We start from the raw sequence: 10,413 nt of genomic DNA, 5'->3' as shown, positions 1-10,413 counted from the left end.
TAGGTGAAAAACCATCCTTACAAAGGTGTTAATCAGAGACTTGGCTTTGTGGACACTTTTCAGAGAACAAATTTGTTAGCATAAAAATAAAGCCAGAAAATAAAGAGCTGTTTAATCACTCAATTGGATTTTTCTGCCTGCATATTTTTTTTCTCTGCAAACCACTGCTAAATTGTGCTTCCTAGCTGTTTCTATAAAATCACTGAATCAAATCTAACTCTGATTACATCAGAGAAGGCCAGGTACCCTACACCATAACAGGGGGTTTGAAATTTTGACTTGTCTACTTAAAGATCACCAAAATCTGATAACAAGGTCAATTAGGTACCTGGGTGGGATTGAACCACCAACCTTTTGGTTAATAGCCGTACATACTAACTGATTGCGCCACAGAGACACTTTGTAAAAGTATATACTGACAAAGGCTAATAAGCATTCATCTAAAACGTTTCCTAGAAAAACTTTAAAAAGTCAATAATCTGGAGAGTTTTTGTAAGATGTTTCTTCCATCAACCAACGAAGAAACACATTGGTACTTTCCCATGATGAGTGAGTGCTTCAGGATCTCTTGCACTTACATGTGCAGCAGAGTACAGCAATGGAAGCATGCTGGGCCCATAACCCAGAGGTAGGCAGATTGAAACTATCTTCTGCTATATGCATTTTTTTTGTTAATTAAAGAAATCCAAAACTGGGATTGATATTTTGGCTCTTTTATTTTTACTTAAAGTACAACAACTTTTACCATTTTAATTTGTTTTAATAGTATATTGACAGTATTGGTTTCTTTCAAAAATCCACTTCATTTTCTTTACCCTATTATTAAAATGGTAATTGACAAAAACAAACTACATTGTCACCAGAAGAGCAATACAAAATGTACAAGTGATATATTAAAATCATATTTCCAGCTTGAATTTCAATGATGCATTGGGGCAACGATTTTGTGAGAAACATCTTCACCCTTAAATAAAGATTTTCTTAATTCCTTACCTGTGTGCTAATTAGATATCACCTTGTTTTCATATTAAACAGACTTCCACATGAGAAAGCAGCAAGGATGCAGTGGCGTTAATGTTTCCTGGTGTCAACTTGTATTATTTCAGTAGACATTGAAATGAGGATGCATCTTGCTGCCTTTCCAATTAAGCAAGTTTAATTTAGTAATAGGTGAAAAACCATCCTTACAAAGGTGTTAATCAGAGACTTGGCTTTGTGGACACTTTTCAGAGAACAAATTTGTTAGCATAAAAATAAAGCCAGAAAATGAAGAGCTGTTTAATCACTCGATTGGATTTTTCTGCCAGCATATTTTTTTTCTCTGCAATCCACTGCTAAATTGTGCTTCCTAGCTGTTTTTTTATAAAATCACTGAATCAAATCTAACTCTGATTACATCAGAGAAGGCCATGTACCCTACACCATAAGAGGGGGTTTGAAATTTTGACTTGTCTACTTAAATATCACCAAAATCTGATCACAAGTTTAATTACGTCCCTGGGTGGGATTGAACCACCAACCTTTCGGTTAATAGCCGAACACACTAACCGATTGCGCCACAGAGACACTTTGCAAAAAGTGCTTACTGACAAAGGTTAATAAGCATACATCTAGAACGTTTCCTAGAAAAACATAAAAAAATCAATAATCTGGAGAGTTTTTGTAAGATGTTTCTTCCATCAACCAACGAATAAACACATTGGTACTTTCCCATGATGAGTGAGTGCTTCAGGATCTCTTGCACTTACATGTGCAGCAGAGTACTGCAATGGAAGCATGCTGGACCCATAACCCAGAGGTAGGCAGATTGAAACTATCCTTTGCTATATGCATTTTTTTTGTTAATTTAAGTAATCAAAACTGGGATTGATATTTTTGCTCTTTTATTTTTACTTAAAGTACAATAACTTTTACCATTTTAATTTGTTTTAATAGTATATTGACAGTATAGTTTTCTTTCAAAAATCCACTTAATTTTCTTTACCCTGTTATTAAAATGGTAATTGACAAAAAAAACTACATTGTCACCAGAAGAGCAATACAAAATGTACAAGTGATATATTAAAATCATCTTTCCAGCTTGAATTTCAATGATGCATTGGGGCAACAATTTTGTGAGAAACATCTTCACCCTTAAATAAAGATTTTCGTAATTCCTTACCTGTGTGCTAATTAGATATCACCTTGTTTTCACATTAAACAGACTTCCACATGAGAAAGCAGCAAGGATGCAGTGGCGTTAATGTTTCCTGGTGTCAACCTGTATTATTTCAGTAGACATTGAAATGAGGATGCATCTTGCTGCCTTTCCAATGAAGCAAGTTTAATTTAGTAATAGGTGAAAAACCATCCCTACAAAGGTGTTAATCAGAGACTTGGCTTTGTGGACACTTTTCAGAGAACAAATTTGTTAGCATAAAAATTAAGCAAGAAAATTAAGAGCTGTTAAATCAAGCAATTTGATTTTTTTGCAAGCATATTTCTTTTTCTCTGCAACCCACTGCTAAATTGTGCTTCCTAGATGTTTTTATAAAATCACTGAATCAAATCTAACTCTGATTACATCAGAGAAGGCCAGGTACCCTACACAATAAGAGGGGGTTTGAAATTTTGACTTGTCTACTTAAATATCACCAAAATCTGATGACAAGGTCAATTACGTCCCTGGGTGGGATTGAACCACCAACCTTTTGGTTAAAAGCCGTACACACTAACTGATTGTGCCACAGAGACACTTTGCAAAAGTACATACTGACAAAGGCTAATAAGCATTCATCTAAAACGTTTCCTAGAAAAACTTAATAAAGTCAATAATCTGGAGAGTTTTTGTAAGATGTTTCTTCTATCAACCAACGAAGAAACACATTGGTACTTTCCCATGATGAGTGAGTGCTTCAGGATCTCTTGCACTTACATGTGCAGCAGAGTACAGCAATGGAAGCATGCTGGGCCCATAACCCAGAGGTAGGCAGATTGAAACTATCCTCTGCTATATGCATTTTTTTGTTTGTTAATTAAAGTAATCCAAAACTGGGATTGATATTTTGGCTCTTTTATTTTTACTTAAAGTACAATAACTTTTACCATTTTAATTTGTTTTAATAGTATATTGACAGTATTGTTTTCTTTCAAAAATCCACTTAATTTTCTTTACACTATTATTAAAATGGTAATTGACAAAAACAAACTACATTGTCACCAGAAGAGCAATACAAAATGTACAAGTGATATATTAAAATCATCTTTCCAGCTTGAATTTCAATGATGCATTGGGGCAACGATTTTGTGAGAAACATCTTCACCCTTAAATAAAGATTTTCTTAATTCCTTACCTGTGTGCTAATTAGATATCACCTTGTTTTCACATTAAACAGACTTCCACATGAGAAAGCAGCAAGGATGCAGTGGCGTTAATGTTTCCTGGTGTCAACCTGTATTATTTCAGTAGACATTGAAATGAGGATGCATCTTGCTGCCTTTCCAATGAAGCAAGTTTAATTTAGTAATAGGTGAAAAACCATCCTTACAAAGGTGTTAATCAGAGACTTGGCTTTGTGGACACTTTTCAGAGAACAAATTTGTTAGCATAAAAATAAAGCCAGAAAATAAAGAGCTGTTTAATCACTCAATTGGATTTTTCTGCCAGCATATTTTTTTTCTCTGCTACCCACTGCTAAATTGTGCTTCCTAGCTTTTTTTATAAAATCACTGAATCAAATCTAACTCTGATTACATCAGAGAAGGCCAGGTACCCTACACAATAACAGGGGGTATGAAATTTGACTTGTCTACTTAAAGATCACAAAAATCTGATAACAAGGTCAATTACGTCCCTGGGTGGGATTGAACCACTAACCTTTTGGTTAATAGCCGTACATACTAACTGATTGCGCCACAGAGACACTTTGCAAAAGTACATACTGACAAATGCTAATAAGCATTCATCTAAAACGTTTCCTAGAAAAACTTAAAAAAGTCAATAATCTGGAGAGTTTTTGTAAGATGTTTCTTCTATCAACCAACGAAGAAACACATTGGTACTTTCCCATGATGAGTGAGTGCTTCAGGATCTCTTGCACTTACATGTGCAGCAGAGTACAGCAATGGAAGCATGCTGGGCCCATAACCCAGAGGTAGGCAGATTGAAACTATCCTCTGCTATATGCATTTTTTTTTGTTAATTAAAGTAATCCAAAACTGGGATTGATATTTTGTCTCTTTTATTTTTACTTAAAGTACAATAACTTTTACCATTTTAATTTGTTTTAATAGTATATTGACAGTATTGTTTTCTTTCAAAAATCCACTTAATTTTCTTTACCCTATTATTAAAATGGTAATTGACAAAAACAAACTACATTGTCACCAGAAGAGCAATACAAAATGTACAAGTGATATATTAAAATCATCTTTCCAGCTTGAATTTCAACGATGCATTGGGGCAACGATTTTGTGAGAAACATCTTCACCCTTAAATAAAGATTTTCTTAATTCCTTACCTGTGTGCTAATTAGATATCACCAAACAAGGCTTCACCTTCATAGGGAAGAGACTCCCTTTCTTCTTGGAGTCAGCATCAGCATTCTCTTGGTGAATCCACAATGCCCTCCTATCCGACACTGCCATGAAATTGGCCCGTGAACTCAAGAGTCCTATATCCCTTGCAGTCTCACGTAAGTATGCTGCAGTGTCCTTGATATGATACAACGTAAGGAGTATCCCATCTCTCCAGGGTATCTATATCGGATGACAAGGTATTCGACCAATTCTTGAATACTACTACTCACCCATGCACATGTATTTGTATTCTGTCCGCGGCGGGAAATGAATAAACAACCAGAATCCTTTTGGGGATTTGAAACCATTTTGTCGAGCTGGCCCAGACTTTCTCAAACAGAGATGGAGGAACGTTACATCAGCTTTCATTATATATCTATATATACATACATATAGACCCCTTTGTCAGGAACAGCAGGGTCTTCAGTGATTTTAATATGTCCATAATATCCACAATCATGTACTGAATGCTCCTTGCCAATATTGGATCTAATCAGGAAACTTATGGTCGACATAAGTATCAGTATCCGTGTCAGTATCAGTGTGTAGTAACTGGGCAAAATAACATTTTTGCGACCCAGCGGGGCCTGAGGGAAAAGAAACATAGCCATGAATATCACATCTATTCTCTACGTCTGTGTCTGGGACACAGATTTATCCAACCTTACTCTGATATTACTGAAACATTTACCCAGTCAGTTATCGGTGGTGCCAACAGGGCCACCATCATATGTCTGCATTCCTAATATAGTTTCCTCTTGGGAAAAACAGGTCAGATTTCTTTGTCTCAGATCTTCCTCTAGCCTTGTTCTTCTTTTGAGAGTTCCCTTGTGCTGCCTCAGTTGGATCTCCTTCACTTGACAGGGGGGTGCCCGAGCAGCGACCCTCCCCAGCTCTAGCCCAACTCCTACTTACGTGCCAAGTGAGATACTATGATCAGGAAGGTGCTTCTCCCAGGGCAAGGCTCACCCATTGCACTCTGGGTGTGCTGCTCCTGCGATTTCCCCAAATGTGGGACACTTGACTGCATAATTTGTGTTTCCACTGGTCTGCTTTCATATAATTCAGATCTCTTTGTCTCAGGTCTCTCTCCAGCCTAGTTTGCTGTCTGTTTCCACTTCTTTTTTTTTTGAGCCCCTCCCTTCTATACCCTTGTGCACTATCCTGACTTCTCCTCCTGTCTGCTTACTTTGTGCCTTCCAACGCACAATGCGAACTACAGGTAGTGCTGCAGTGCCCACACCCTTTTACTTGCCTTACAGAGCAGCTCTGGAGCTGTTACAGTGCCCAGCTGCTGCAAGAAATCAGCTTGAATGCTTCAGGGGCTGGGGCATAGCCAACATGAGCCCCACACCGAAGGAGGGTGGAGGTGTTTAATGCGAACTAGGGGTCATCCAAGCGCCGCAAAAGGCCGCCATGCCCTGCACGCCCCTTTTCTCTTTTCATATGCAGATGAGGGTTGAAGCCAACTTTGACCCACTGCTTGGATGACATCACCGTATGCAAATCCATCTGCTGCAGGCCTTCCCCCAGGAATGCTTGTACTAGTTGTTGCATTTGGTTTGTTGTTTGGGGGTGCTTCAGTATTAGGCAGCCTTCTGCCCTCCCATGTTCATCTGAAAATATGTGTTCTCCCTGCAGTTGTTGTCCCCAGATGAGAGTTCCCTTGTGCTGCCTCAGTTGAATCTCCTTTACTTGACAGAGATGTGCCTGAGCAGCGGCCCTCCCCAGCTCTATCCCAAATCATACTTATTTTGCATAGGAGATACCATGGTCATGAAGATTGTTCTCCCAGGGTGAGGTTCATTCATTGCATTCTGAGTATGCTAACCCCTGTGATTTCCCCAAATGTGGGAAACTCGACTGCATTATTTGTGGTAGTGGGGGACTGTGTTTGTGCTTTCCTCTGGTCAGCTCTGGTAAAAGTCAGATTTCTTTGTCTCAGATCTTCCTCTAGCCTTGTTCTTCTTTCGAGAGTTCCCTTGTGCTGCCTCAGTTGGATCTCCTTCATTTGACAGGGGGGTGCCCGAGCAGCGACCCTCCCCAGCTCTAGCCCAACTCCTACTTACCTGCCAGGTGAGATACTATGATCATGAAGGTGCTTCTCCCAGGGCAAGACTCACCCATTGCACTCTGGGTGTGCTGCCCCTGTGATTTCCCCAAATGTGGGAAACTTGGCTGCATAATTTGTGTTTCCACTGGTCGGCTTTCATATAATTCAGATTTCTTTGTCTTAGGTCTCTCTCCAGCCTAGTTTGCTGTCTGCTGGCATACTCTCTCTCTGTCTCTCCAAAGGGCCTTGTGGGGAAACTGTCTTCAGAAAAAGCATTCCCTGTGTGTGTAGTGTGTCGGTACACGTGTGTCGACATGTCTGAGGAAGAAGGCTATATTAGAGAGGAGCGGGAGCAAATGAACGTGGTGTCTCCGCCGACACCTGATTGGATGGATATGTGGAATGTTTAAAATGCTAGTGTAAACTCATTGCACAAAAGATTAGACAAGGCAGAAGCTTTGGGACAGTCAGGGTCTCAACCAATGCCTAATCCTATGTCGCAGGGACTGTCAGGGTCTCATAAGCGCCCACTATCCAGATTGTTGACACAGATACCGACACGGATTCTGACTCCAGTGTCGATTACGATGATGCAAAGTTACAGCCAAAATTGGCAAAATACATTTGATATATGATTATGGCAATAAAAGATGTTTTGCACATCACAGAGGAGCCCCCTATCCCTGACAAGAGGGTACATATGTACAAGGGAAAGAAGCCTGAGGTAACCTTTCCCCCCTCACACGAGCTGAACGAGTTATGTGAAAAAGCTTGGGAATCTCCTGCAGATTTCCAAAAGGATTCCCCTTTCCCATCAACGGATAGGTTACGATGGGAATCCTCCCCTTGGGTGGACAAAGCATTAACACGCTTATCCAAGAAGGTAGCCCTCCCGTCCCAGGATACGGCTACCCTCAAAGAGTCTGCTGACCGCAAACAGGAGATTACCCTGAAGTCCATTTATACACATTCAGGTACCTTACTCAGACCGGCAATTGCGTCGGCCTGGGTGTGTAGTGCTGTAGCGGCATGGACGGATACCCTAGATAAGGCTACTATTTTATTGCCCCTGGGGCATATAAGAGATGCTGTCCTATATATGTGTGTATGCAAACTACAGGTGGTGCTGCAGGGCTCACACCCTTTTACTTGTCTTGTAGAGCAACTCTGGAGCTGTTACTGGGTCCAGCTGCTGCAAGAAATCAGCTTGAATGCTTCAGGGGCTTGGGCATGGCCAACATGAGCCCCACACTGATGGGGGTGTATAAAGCGATCTAGGGGTCATCCAAGCGCAACCCCACAAAGGCCGCCATGCCCTGCGTGACCATTTTCTCTTTTCATATGCAGACGAGGGTTGCAGCCAACTATGCCCATTGCTTGGATGACATCACCGTATGCAAATCCGTCTGCTGCAGACCTTTCCCCAGGAATGCTTGTACTAGTTGTTGCATATGGTTTGATGTTTGAGGGTGCTTCAGTATTAGGCAGCCTTCCGCCCTCTCATGTTCATCTGAAAATATGTGGTCTCCCTGCAGTTCCCTTGTGCTTCCTCAGTTGAATCTCCTTAACTTGACGGGTGTGTGCCCGAGCAGCCGCCCTCCACAGCCCTATCCCAGCACATGCTTTTCTTGCGTATGAGATCTCTTGATCATGAAGATAGTTCTCACAGGGTGAGGTTCATCCATTACATTTTAAAGTAGGAAGGTACAAATTACATATTCAAATTACATATATGTGCTGGATTCAAATGTTTTCCCCCCTTCCTTTCTCAATTGTGCCCATCAGCAGCTATTCTAATGTTGCTGCCAATGGGTGTGACACATTCATTTCTTCTGTGGGGTACACTGGACTCCACAAGGATTCACATTGGGGTGTAGAGTAGGATCTTGATCTGAGGCACCAACAGGCTCAAAGCTTTTGACTGTTCCCAAGATGCTCAGCGCCCCCTCCTCTATAACCTCGCTTCCATGAACAGGGAGCTCAGTTTGTAGTTGGTGCCTTCAGTAGCAGGCCACTTAAGAGGGGGCTGCCTCAGGCAGCCTATTCTTAGCTATTAATTTTGACAAGAAAAGAAGAACTTTTATTTATAAGAATCTACAAGGGCTGCAGCGGCCCTCCCCAGCCCTATCCCAAATCATACTTATTTTGCATAGGAGATACCATGGTCATGAAGATTGTTCTCCCAGGGTGAGGTTCATTCATTGCATTCTGGGTATGCTGACCCCTGTGATTTCCCCAAATGTGGGAAACTCAACTGCATTATTTGTGGTAGTGGGGGACTGTGTTTGTGCTTTCTTCTGGTCAACTCCCCCCTCTTCCTGCTGTGTTCGGCCACCCCCTACCCCCTCCCCTCCCTGCCGTGTGTCCGGTCACCCTCCCCTCTCTGCTGTGTGTCCAGCCACCCCCCCCCCCTCTCAGCTGTGTGTCCGGCCACCCCCCCCAGACACGCAGCGCCTGACACACACAGACATGCAACGCCTGACACGCATACGCATATGCAGCGCTGGACGCACACGCACACAGCACCTGACACACACACACACACACACAGCACCTGACACACACGCACACACACAGCACCTGACACACACACACACAGCACCTGACACTCACACGGACCTGACACACGCGCACACACTCACACGCAGCACCTGACACACGCACACACAGACGCAGCACCTGACACTCACACGGACCTGACACACACGCACACACTCACACGCGGCGCCTGACGCACATAGACACGCGGCGCCTGACGCACATAGACACGCGGCGCCTGACGCACACGCGGCGCCTGACGCACACGCGGCGCCTGACGCACACGCGGCGCCTGACAGACACGCGGCGCCTGACACACACGCACAGGCAGCGCCTGGCACACACGCACAGGCAGCGCCTGACACACACGCAGCGCCTGACACACACAGACACGCAGCGCCTGACACACACAGACACGCAGCGCCTAACGCACAGGCAGCGCCTGACACACGCAGCGCCTGACACACGCAGCGCCTGACACACGCAGCGCCTGACACATGCAGCGCCTGACACACACACGCACCTGACACTCACATGCTCCTGACACACGAAGCATGATGGCCTAACAGGAGGCTTTAAAATTTTCTTTCTAGTGACCTTCGTTTGGGAGAAAAATGCAAAGGTACAAGACAGCTTTTCCTTGCCAATATCTCTCTTTTGCAAAGAGCTGCGCATTGGAAAATTCAGGGCTATGTCGTGTAGATGATGGCCTAACAGGAGGCTTTAAAATTATCTTTCTAGTGTCCTTCGTTTGGGAGAAAAATGCAAAGGTACAAGACAGCTTTTCCTTGCCAATATCTCTCTTTTGCAAAGAGCTGCGCATTGGAAAATTCAGGGCTATGTCGTGTAGATGATGGCCTAACAGGAGGCTTTAAAATTATCTTTCTAGTGTCCTTCGTTTGGGAGAAAAATGCAAAGGTACAAGACAGCTTTTCCTTGCCAATATCTCTCTTTTGCAAAGAGCTGCGCATTGGAAAATTCAGGGCTATGTCGTGTAGATGATGGCCTAACAGGAGGCTTTAAAATTTTCTTTCTAGTGTCCTTCGTTTGGGAGAAAAATGCAAAGGTACAAGACAGCTTTTCCTTGCCAATATCTCTCTTTTGCAAAGAGCTGCGCATTGGAAAATTCAGGGCTATGTCGTGTAGATGATGGCCTATCAGGAGGCTTTAACATTTTCTTTCTAGTGTCCTTCGTTTGGGAGAAAAATGCAAAGGTACAAGACAGCTTTTCCTTGCCAATATCTCTCTTTTGCAAAGAGCTGCGC

General features: G+C 42.7%; 5 non-coding genes across 5 annotated transcripts; 4 read left to right on the top strand and 1 right to left on the bottom strand.

The window, feature by feature from the left end:
* Nucleotides 1-1,492: 1,492 nt before the first annotated feature.
* On the bottom strand, nucleotides 1,493-1,566 carry TRNAN-AUU (transfer RNA asparagine (anticodon AUU)). Its single transcript has one exon. It is a non-coding gene; the product is annotated as a tRNA-Asn (tRNA).
* Nucleotides 1,567-5,464: 3,898 nt separating this feature from the next.
* Nucleotides 5,465-5,627, top strand: LOC135002404 (U1 spliceosomal RNA). The gene has a single exon (XR_010203603.1). It is a non-coding gene; the product is annotated as a U1 spliceosomal RNA (small nuclear RNA).
* A 675-nt stretch (nucleotides 5,628-6,302) lies between these two features.
* On the top strand, nucleotides 6,303-6,466 carry LOC135002402 (U1 spliceosomal RNA). The gene has a single exon (XR_010203601.1). It is a non-coding gene; the product is annotated as a U1 spliceosomal RNA (small nuclear RNA).
* Nucleotides 6,467-6,618: 152 nt separating this feature from the next.
* LOC135002401 (U1 spliceosomal RNA) lies at nucleotides 6,619-6,781 on the top strand. The gene has a single exon (XR_010203600.1). It is a non-coding gene; the product is annotated as a U1 spliceosomal RNA (small nuclear RNA).
* A 1,965-nt stretch (nucleotides 6,782-8,746) lies between these two features.
* On the top strand, nucleotides 8,747-8,910 carry LOC135002403 (U1 spliceosomal RNA). The gene has a single exon (XR_010203602.1). It is a non-coding gene; the product is annotated as a U1 spliceosomal RNA (small nuclear RNA).
* Nucleotides 8,911-10,413: the final 1,503 nt, after the last annotated feature.

This window comes from Pseudophryne corroboree, unplaced genomic scaffold, assembly GCF_028390025.1.
Source record: "Pseudophryne corroboree isolate aPseCor3 unplaced genomic scaffold, aPseCor3.hap2 scaffold_1782, whole genome shotgun sequence".
Taxonomy (NCBI): Eukaryota; Metazoa; Chordata; class Amphibia; order Anura; family Myobatrachidae; genus Pseudophryne; species Pseudophryne corroboree.
Note: the sequence above shows the minus strand (reverse complement) of the source record. Positions and strands in the feature narration are given on the sequence as shown.